The sequence below is a fragment of the Haemaphysalis longicornis genome, unplaced genomic scaffold (assembly GCF_048455015.1).
Source record: "Haemaphysalis longicornis isolate Haplotype H1 unplaced genomic scaffold, Haemaphysalis longicornis Haplotype H1 scaffold_4, whole genome shotgun sequence".
In the NCBI taxonomy this organism is placed as follows: Eukaryota; Metazoa; Arthropoda; class Arachnida; order Ixodida; family Ixodidae; genus Haemaphysalis; species Haemaphysalis longicornis.
The window spans coordinates 174,026,951-174,037,009 of NW_027526361.1; the positions used below are offsets into that span (position 1 = coordinate 174,026,951).

The 10,059-nt window shown below is 46.5% G+C and overlaps 1 long non-coding RNA gene across 1 annotated transcript; it reads left to right on the forward strand.

The window, feature by feature from the left end:
• Positions 1-3,321: 3,321 nt before the first annotated feature.
• LOC144180673 (uncharacterized) lies at positions 3,322-9,676 on the forward strand. The gene is made up of 3 exons (XR_013324500.1): positions 3,322-3,439; positions 4,045-4,131; positions 8,555-9,676. It is a non-coding gene; the product is annotated as an uncharacterized LOC144180673 (long non-coding RNA).
• The last annotated feature ends 383 nt before the right edge of the window (positions 9,677-10,059 follow it).

Consider the following 10,059-nt stretch of genomic DNA (forward strand, 5'->3'; position numbering starts at 1 on the left):
ATTTATCCCCGCAAACTTCTTGGTCTCATCTTGCTATCTAACTTTCTGCCACCCCCTGCCATGCTTGCCTTCTCTATAGGGATCCACTCTGTTGCCCTTAATGACCAACGGTTATCTTGCCTTCGCATTACGTGCCTTGCCCACGTCCATTTTTTCCTCTTCTCACTCACTCAGCTTTAAAACGGCCGAGTGAGAAATCGCGCATCGGAGAGTTAACACAGCAGTGGAGTGCCGAGGGTATTCGAGGCGTCACACCAGCAGTAGGTGCAGCGCACCGAAGTCCAGGATAGATAAAGAAATTACTGGAGAGTAACGGAACTCAATTTCGGGAAGACTGTATCCACAGCGTTTCCAGCGGCGTTTGTATAGAAAACAGCTGGTTAGATGCGCGTAAAGCAAATTATTTGAACAATGGTGTAGCTTAAGGGCCGTTGCGCACATTTACCGCTCTTCTTGACGAGGAGTCTGGGACAATGAAGTCGCCAGACCGAATTGTCTTAGAACAACCTGGATTTCGTTTTTCGAGTAAACTCTGTAGGATTGATGCAAACACCTCATCGTCTATAGCCCGATTTAAACAGTACACAATTGTTTTATGCGCCTGCCAAGTCTATTCGACACACGCATTCGTTGTTGAGCTCAAGGTATGCGCTTCGGATCGCTCCGAAGGATTTCCGTAAAACGATTGTGATTCCGCCCCTCACGTTTTCCCGGTTATTTCGCAGTTGGTGTCGTTGCAAAAAACCTTGAAGTCACCTTAAAGTACTCGCAGAAGCAACATGCTTAAGTAATCAATTCTCCACGGCACCGAGAGTGTCGTAGTTAATCAGGACAATGTTGTCGCCAAAGTGCTTGGCCTTTGTGCCGACCTCACGCACTAACTGATACTTTGAATTCGAAGCTCATTTGGGGATAATGCGGAGCTCTCGTTTCCGCCTAACAAACCATTCACAAGGGCGCACAAGCACTCGTCGGCCCACACACAAGCGCCTTCATTCGCTGCATCCAAAAGATCGGAAATAAGACGCAAGCAGAAAAGAGCGTGTGTGAACTGTTTGCTTCCTTGATATGTGCACACTGCGCTCTTGTCGGTAGTTTAAGGCCCTCCATCGTGTCCACGGACACATTTTTGCATCAAAAGTGAAGAAGGCAATACATTAGGACGGTTCACACCTCCGCACCGTAGGAGGTCAAACCCTCATGCCGAGTGTGACGTCTACGTCACGCATCGCCATATGCGGCACCACGTACCATAAGGGGCTCGTCATACACCCGAACTGCTCCCGTGACCTTAGGTTAGGTAGGCACTTTCTGACCGACAACGGCGCATTAATCGATTCTCAGGTCAAGCGAGTAATTTTAAAGCAATGGTGATACCTATACCCTCAACGTTTTCATCTGACTGTGCAAAAACACCAAGGCGCCAAGGCTTAAGACGTTGAGCCCATGCGTCAGAATAATTAGGCATACGGCATAGAGCTCAGAGTTCGTTTAAAGAAACCACAAAACAAACATCTAAACCGTATATGGATGATAAGGCGCCTGTAAACAATGGGACCCCAGACAATGGGACAAAGATTATGTTCGCAGATTATCTCCTCAGGCTAGGCAGGGCTAGTGTCGCTAAATGGAGCAGTTCTTGTGGAAGGCGCCGAGCGCATGTGTCAGGCTAGGCAGGACCCAGCATTGGCCGCCCGAGAAACCGAGCGTAGTGTCAGGGAATAGTGTCTTAGAGCACCGCCGCTGGGGCACGCAAGTAAGCAACGGCGGATATTTTGCCGTTTATTAGTGTAGCGAGATTGCCGCATATGTGGCCTCGCTGTTAGCTTCTACCGGGTGGTCTGCGTACAACAAGACCGCAGATGCAGAAAAAAAGGGCCCATCTCCCCGCGAGGGGGACTCGAGTAAATGCGTCGCATAGGGGGTGGGTGTATTGCGTTAACGTTTAGTGTTTGGGGAGTTGGTGGTAGTGAAGGCGTTGTATCAGCAGCTTCTTGACGTAGTTTGGATGAGTCAAGGATATAAGGCGCGTTCGTAGCCTCCCATTCTGTGTCGGTTTTGTGGCGCAGTGGGAAGAGCACGATGTACCTCGCGTGCCGCCCACAGGTAGTGAATTTCTTTGTATCAGCAGCTTCTTGACGTACACACTAAACTTTTTTACACCCTTTTGGCCAAAAAAGGGCGTAAAATAATTGAAAAAAGGGTGTTGGGAGGCCCTTACGCCCTTTTTCTTGAATCTCAACACCCTTTTTTGTAGCTTTCCACCCTTTTTGCGTGAAAAAAAGGGTGTTGACCAACCTCAACGCCCCCTTTTTTTAAGGGTGTTGAAAGGGTGGGGAAAAGGTGTTCAGATCATCATTGATTGATGTCATGCATGCAATATAATTTCAAAAAGACATCCCATTGTACCATCCACCCAACCTCGTCAAAAATGTTCAAAAGCAAAAAAAAAAGCTGCCAAATTCAATAAAAAGCAGCGGCAGCACCGACGTTGAAACAGGAAAAATATCAGCCCTTGCTTATTACGACATCGACAGAATAACACTCCCCCTCCCACTTTTTGTTTCCTACAGCCTTGCACGGAGCACAGCACAGCCTTGAACTGTGACATCGGTATCATCATTCCGTCGTTCCCTGTTCCTCTCCTGCCCCACCAGCACAATCATAGCCCTCTCTGACAACAGTCATTCTCGTCACTCAGTGGAGTTATAACGTACTAGCAATCACAATTTTATTCCATTCTTATTGTTATCGACCGTAAATATTGTGTACAAATGCAATAAACAGACCACCTAGTTTCTCCTGCAGAAACAACGTTGGAGAACAAGGCAGATATCAAAAGAAAACAAAAGTTGGGGAGGTAGGGGCATGAAATCGGGCGCTAAATAAACAGACGCCAAATAATAATACGATTACTTACACTAGAACACTGCCAAATTTCATTGCGCAGTGTTATCTTACTATCTGCTGCTTTTTTTAACGTTCAAATCGAGCGCCATAAGCTTCAGTTCGCGTTTTGTGTTTGTAAACTTTAAATATCTAAGCTTCTTTATTATAATACACACAGTAAATAATAAACCTAAAGATTATGTTATATTCAGTAAAAGAGGTAATTATTTATTGTTGTCGTTTTAATTCGTTTACGCAACTCCCTGCCAACGGCCGATATCTTGAGTACGGCGCGCGGCGGCGTGGCCGGATTCCGGAATAGATACCCCGTGACCCGTCTTTCATCGGATTATTTACGTGTTTACTGTGGTGTGCGGTTAAACAAGCGCAGTTATTATGATTAATTGGGCACCTCGTCGTCTTCGGTTGTGTCTGTCGTGTTCAACTTCGCGATGAAGTATTTGAGAACAACTTTGCCACCTGAAGACGGCTAATTTCGCTTGGCGGTTGCCTCTGAACGTCGCTCGCTCTTCTGCGTCGGCTCCTCTCGGTAAGCTGTCGTCACATTTGCCGCCTTTCTTGTCACTGGATGTCGTTTGTAGCTGTCATCGCCGCTTTAAGGATTCGTTAACAGGAGCACGCGTGTGTGAATTGTTTAACTGAACTGGCGAGGTTGAACCTAGAGGGCTCGTCTCTAGAAAGGCGATGTGCGAAAGATTGTGGTGCTTGCATTGAGCGCTAAACGCACTGGCGCTCAGTAACGCCGTGGCGCTCAGTAACTCAGTAACGTTTCCCATTCCGCAGCACTATATTGAACAGCTTCAGAGTTCACCACTGCGAACCACGTCTTACGCGTAGTTTATCAGAACACGGGCGGCTACTCCTCCAAACTGTGCTGCGCAGCGTTTTCGGCTTCGTTGATCACCGCAGTCATTTGTGCCGTGTTGGGAATTGCGAGGGAGAATCGTTTGCGAGCGAAAGTGCGCGCCTCGCAAGCTTCGTTGCGTTTGCGGCGAGCCACCTCACCATGTGTACGGTGCGGCGGTACGCGGGCAGTGATTTTGGCTGAATGTTGTGTTGCCCGAGACGTAACATTCGTGCACCTAATCATTTCCATTCTTGCATGTGTGGTAATCATGTGTCATCCCGTTTTAGACCTCTGGACGGTCTGAGCGCATCACGTCCCTCCATTCAACCGGACAAGAGCCACAAGCATTGTCAACAGTGTTTGGCTGCCAGAACGTAAGTTTTCAAACACAGTTTTGGTAGCACAGTGGGCTATCATACTTGAATAAGGTTCGATCACTTGAATGTACAAGTTCTCTCCCCCGTAACAATTATTGGTGTTTCATGCATAACCTAACATGTAGGCGCTCAATGGCAACCTTTATTGTTAATTTCGGAAAACTCAAAAGTTTCACCCAAAATCATAATGTGGGCGTAGCAGTTAATCACCATGTATACGAACTTCCTGGTGTTAGTCAGGTTTACGGTGAAGCCATATTTCTTAGGTGGTGACACAAAAATGTTATTACCTTTGTAGTTTAGTCTTCGATAAAGCCTTACCAGTTCTGTTTTCAGCTATTTTTTGGATGTTTATCATGTGAATTGACAGTCCTTGCAGTCCACTTTTTCAAATAGTTATGTAACTGCCTGTACCATTTAAACAGGCCTGATTGGGGTTCTGAAGGCTGCGATTTACGCACGCTAGTGCTGTACCGCCAATAAAGAAACATCCTTCCACAAAGAAAAAGATTTGAAAATGTAAAGTATCAGCAGCATTATTCTTAACTGGAACATGCTAATTGCTAGGCCTGGGGCTTTTCCTGAAAGCACTGTGGATGTTATGAGAGAGGAAAAACCACTCAAACACATCTGCCAAGGCCGTTGCTGCTCCAAGATGCGTGCAAGCATTGAGTCTTCTGAGCAATACATTACACCCTTTTTTTTAAACAACCGACGTGCATGCTGAACGTACTCCTGATTGGGCGTTTGCCAGGCGCGTAGCAAGGAATTTTTTTTCGGGGGGGGGGGGGGGGGGAACCGTGGTCGACCAAAAGATGGGACGGGGAAATATGTAGGCAAGGCATCTTGCGCGTTGTTTTGCAAACGAAGCTTGAAATAACTGACTTTAACATGCGATTTGTGTATGCTCAACGCTAACTGTAAAGCCCACCTTAAAGGAGCCATGAAGAGAAAATGCAAGTTGGTTTTATTCGAAAGATTTCGTGTTTTATAGTGCCCCAGCGCTTGTCAGGATACAAATGGTGCTTTATTCACTGAGAAATTAAACAATTCAGGTTAAAATTTTGATTTTCCCGCTCAATCGTGCGTTTTCGTGGTCCCAAATGACATCACAGGAACCGACCGCTCTGCAGCCAAGAGTACCTTCATTCACGTATCCGCCGTACAGGGCAGAGACACGTATACGCTGGCGGCGCCATTTTCGGTTGCTCGCTCGCCGCCGAAGCAAGTCATTGTGTCAAAACCGCGCTGAAATTATCGCCGCAACGCGGTTTACTGAAGAAGTTTGAATCATATTGTCTGTTTCGCGTTGCTAGGTCTCGTGGGAAACGAAAAGAATAACGCGTTGAGCCCGTTGGCCCAATTGCGGCGGCACGGGACCTTTCAAAGGTTGTCTCCACCCTGTACAGCGGTGTTGGTTTGTTCCCGCGTTTTTTTACATTCTGTAACCTAGATGGCGCCACCATACCGTGGCAAGCGTTTGGTTTGTTTTTGCCCGCATTTAAATCTGGCTTGTTTTTGTTCTGGGAGAAAATATTCGTTTCCTGAAACAGTGCTCGCTCGACAAATGGGGTCACGTAAGACACCGTTGCTTGCGTCAATCGGCCAGTGTCGTCTGAGACAACCCCAAGCCCCGCAGTGCTGTGCAGCTAAACCAAGCATGCTGTGCGCAGTACGAACAGCAGAACGCATCAGTACTTCTATGTTTACATGTGCTTTCGTAACTTCCACTGTTTGTCCCATCATTCTTATTGCTTTGTAAAGAATGTGCCCTAAATTTAAGCGCAAATCGCTCATTCGTCTAGTTTGTAAGCTCTACCTAATTTGCGTCTGCTTCTGCCAGCCTCCGCCAATCGCAGAGCTTAGCTCATGTGACATCATAGGTTCTGTTGCGGGAAATGAGCTGGTGGGTCGCATGACCATTCCCGTTTTTCCTAATTATGTAGCTTATTTGAGCGAAGTTTACGTTAAAAGTGGTGTCAGTATGATTCTAACGAGACAATCTTTTGAATGAACCAAACTTGTGTTTTCTCTTCATGGCTCCTTTAAGGAGCTTAGATGGTGATGATAATTATGATCACCTAAATTCCCGTTTGCTGGTCTATGGGCAGACCACGGGCGAATCATTCGTCCGCAGAGCAGGTGGTTAGGCGGACCCACGCTCGTGAGCGTGATCATGAGTGCGCTCGTGAGTGGCGCGCGGTCCCCGAAGTTCGTCGGGAGGAAGTGGAGGCCAACACTGAATGTTTGCTATCAAGATTCTCGTGTTTTATATTTTCCTTTAGAAAAGGGACTATTAAGTTTTCTTGTCAGCTATGAAGTACAGTCGAGCACGATTTGAAAGTTATCGCGCCAGCATCGAGCGGCCAAGCGTGCCACCAACCCACGGTTTCGTTTCGGAACCATGAAAATCGAGATTTCGCACTCTTCGCTCCCTTGTTGGCTGTTCCATGATACAACAATGGCCCGCACGACTGACTTGCCACCCTTTGGGTTTCAAGCTGTACATTCGTTGTTATCAAGCACAGACTTGGACTTGGTTGCCCTTTATTACGCCGACGATAACGAAACTTGCATGAAATATTTGCTAAAGCTGGTGTTCTTTCTGCTTCGTTTGAAAGAGTAGCTTTCCCGCGACAACCATCGAATCGCAGTGGACTGTACATGTGGCGCATTCGTATATTATGGCGGTGAAGCTAGCAAACGTGCGTCTTCGTCCTTAAGTAATCGCCTTTTGTTATTTTTTGTGCTAGTAACGTGAGTAGTAAACTTGCGCTAAGCAGAACACCTTATTGCACTGCTGTTGAATGTTGAGCTTGTTGCACGTTTCTTAAATTTCATTATATTTCTATCTGTTAAATCGAAACAGACATGGCTTCAGTAAAATTCCGGTTAAGCAAATACAGAATGCTGATTCTAACCAAGAGGGAGGTCAAGGAAACAGTGGAATATTGCCAAAAAAACAAAGCTCCGCAATAAGGAAAATTGTGTAGTTTTGTTGATGCGGAGGAAATACAACATGGGCAGAGCAATGGTTTTTATGCAGCAGAAATTATGGATCTGCAATAGTCAATGAAATGCGATGTCGGTAGAAAAATAAACTTATCAAGGATTGATAGTTGACTGAACAAAATACAGCGACATGCTCTGTCATGTGATTATACTTTGTACCAGTGTAAAGACAAGGAATGACACGCTCCCGACCACATGTAAGCCTATATGAGGCTTTTCCTGCTGTTCTGCCATTCCCCAGCCGTGCTGTTCCGCCATTGAAACAGTAGGGCTGTTTTGATCGGCTCGCGGCAGGTTCCCGGTCCTTGTCGGTGTATCCGGCGCGAAATGCAGCCGGGCTGTATATATTGACAGGTACAGCATCTGGAGCGGGCGCAGGGCTCAGACGTTGACATAGCCCTTGTTTTCAGCTTTATGTGAGCAAGAATGTCCTTAAAACTGCAGGTGACTTCAGGCGGTTTTTCAGGCTGCCTAAACCGCACCCCAGCCTTGGCATAAAACATTATGAATGGGGGGGGGAGCACCTGGACCACCCCCCCTCCCGGCTACGCCCTTGGCGTGTGCTTATTCTTTCTTGCATCCGCCACATTCAAGTCGTCACGTTGAATTGGGAATGCTGGAATCCAGCATATGCTGGCAAGATACGAGAGCTTGAACACAACCCACTTGCCCGCAATGAGTTTTCAAAGATCTCCACCACCTGAAGGTACTGAAGTGAGATGTAAGCATTGCCTGAAAACCATTCCAGATAAGGGTACGAAATCATAGTTATGGGCCTTTCTCGCCCATTTACGTGTTTTGAACAAAAAAAGTGCCATTTAAAGGTAACACGTCGTTCCCTGCCGATTTCTGATGCCTGATTAAGTTTGTGGGCATAAATTTAGCAGCTTTCTCAAATGTCTAACGTGTATGCGGGCTTGTTAGGAGTGAAGTAGGTAAAAATTGAAAGGACCCGCCGCGGTGGCTCAGTGGCTAAGGCGTTGCGCTACTGAGCACGAGGTCGCGGGTTCGATTCCCGGCCGCGGCGGCCACTTTTCTGATGGAGGCGAAAAGCAAAAACGCCCGTGTGTACGAGATTTCGGCGCACGATAAAGATCTCCAGGTGGTCAAAATTAATCCGGAGCCCTCCACTACGGCGCGCCTCATCGCCTGCGTTGCGTCGGCGCGTTAAACCCCCACAATCAAAAATTGAAAGGTTTGATTGTAGTTCTGTATAGATTACCTACATTGTTTTCATTCCTAGAAAAGAAAAATTGAGGTAACCCTGCCAATTGTTCTGCATTGCTGCATTTTATTATGCTTGTATGATTCGTAGAACCTGCAGGAGTTCAGCTGCTTGTTAAAGAAAAAATGAACAACGGTACAAAAAAAAAGAGCATCTACTAAATAAAAATCTTCACAATCGCAGGATGCCAACGGTCCACCTACCAACTTGCGTCCTGCATTGTTTCTGCTGGCTGGAGCGGCGCATGGAGCATTTTTCAGCTTCTCGAAGTTTGTGATCAAGTGCTGCCCCAAGTGAAGGATGCCGCAGACGGATCTTCGGTTTTAATGCCACAATTTCATGTGCTGAGCACTTACTCGTAAGGCATTTTAAATATTCATCATCCCAGAGGGTATGTTACCTTCGTCTTGGGTGGAATGTGGCTGCAATCAGGTTATTTGTGACGGAAACAAGTGAACCACGTGGTGAGAGTCATTGAGGCCTTGTTGATTGCGCATGCTTCTGAAATAACGTTTTCATTCAGCTGAATACTTTCTAAATATTACAATTTGTGAACAAAATATGATAAAAGTCATGATTAGTTGTACTACAGTGCAGGAAAGAGATGCCAGCACATGTTTTAAGAGCCTCTTATATTTCAGGTCATTGGCTGGTGAGCAGTAAAACAGAACTCAAAATTGTTTAAAGTGAAATCAAATATTTGTTGTCACCAGTGCATGACCCGTAGTAAAAGCTATCTGGTCTCCCAATTTCAAATGAGACAGGAAATGCCAAAAAAATAAGGAAATAAACAAGACAGCTTGCTACAATAAACCAATTCAAAGAATTGCTCAATGTCTATGAAGTGGTGATTCAGGCGGGTTAGTTCGGTGTTGAGGAAATACAAGCAGGCACTCGCCTGGTCAAAAACAAATAAACAAATAAAGACGTTTTGGGGCCCCTACTGGTCCCTTGATCACAATGAAAGGGGGGTGAAAGGTCTCGATTATTTATAGGTTCGGTGGCGCAGAGTGCGCATGTGTATCTCGGGGAGATTACCCCGCGACCGGTTAATCGTGTTTTTAGTTGGTTGAATATGCACTGATTCTAAAAGTAGTCGTGTCGACAGGCGCTTCTCTGATGCGATTATGCTTGCGGAATCCCAATCGATGACGTGGTCAGTAGCCAGGTGATGATCCGCCAAGGCATTTCAGCTTACATTGCCCTTTTTGACATCATTCTGGTGCTATTGAATTCTTCTTTTAAAAATTTCCAGTGAACTATGTAGGATGCATCGCTATCCTTGCGTGGAATTTTGTAGGCAACTCCGGGGAATCTTGATTTTTCTAAAGGGTCCTTCATGCGTACCAGGTTCTGCTTAAGCCTGTTCGTTGGCACGTGTGCAGTTTTAACGCCATATGTGCCAAACACCCTTGCAAGAGCTTCACTGATGCCTTGCGTGTAGGGGACGGCAGCGCGTTTTTGCCTGTCTTCTTCAGGAACCCTTTCGGAGGAGGCAACTGAAGCCCGCAATTGTTGCGTCGTCACAAGCTTTGAAGGGTAGCCGTTACTGCGAAGGTCCTTCCTTACCACGGCTAGCTCTTGCTTGCGCAGACCAGGCTCAGAGCAGATTCGTGATGCGCGTGAGAAGAGTGCAGCGGCGACGGAGCGTTTTTGGCCTATAGGATGCGCAGAGTCGAACCCCAGGT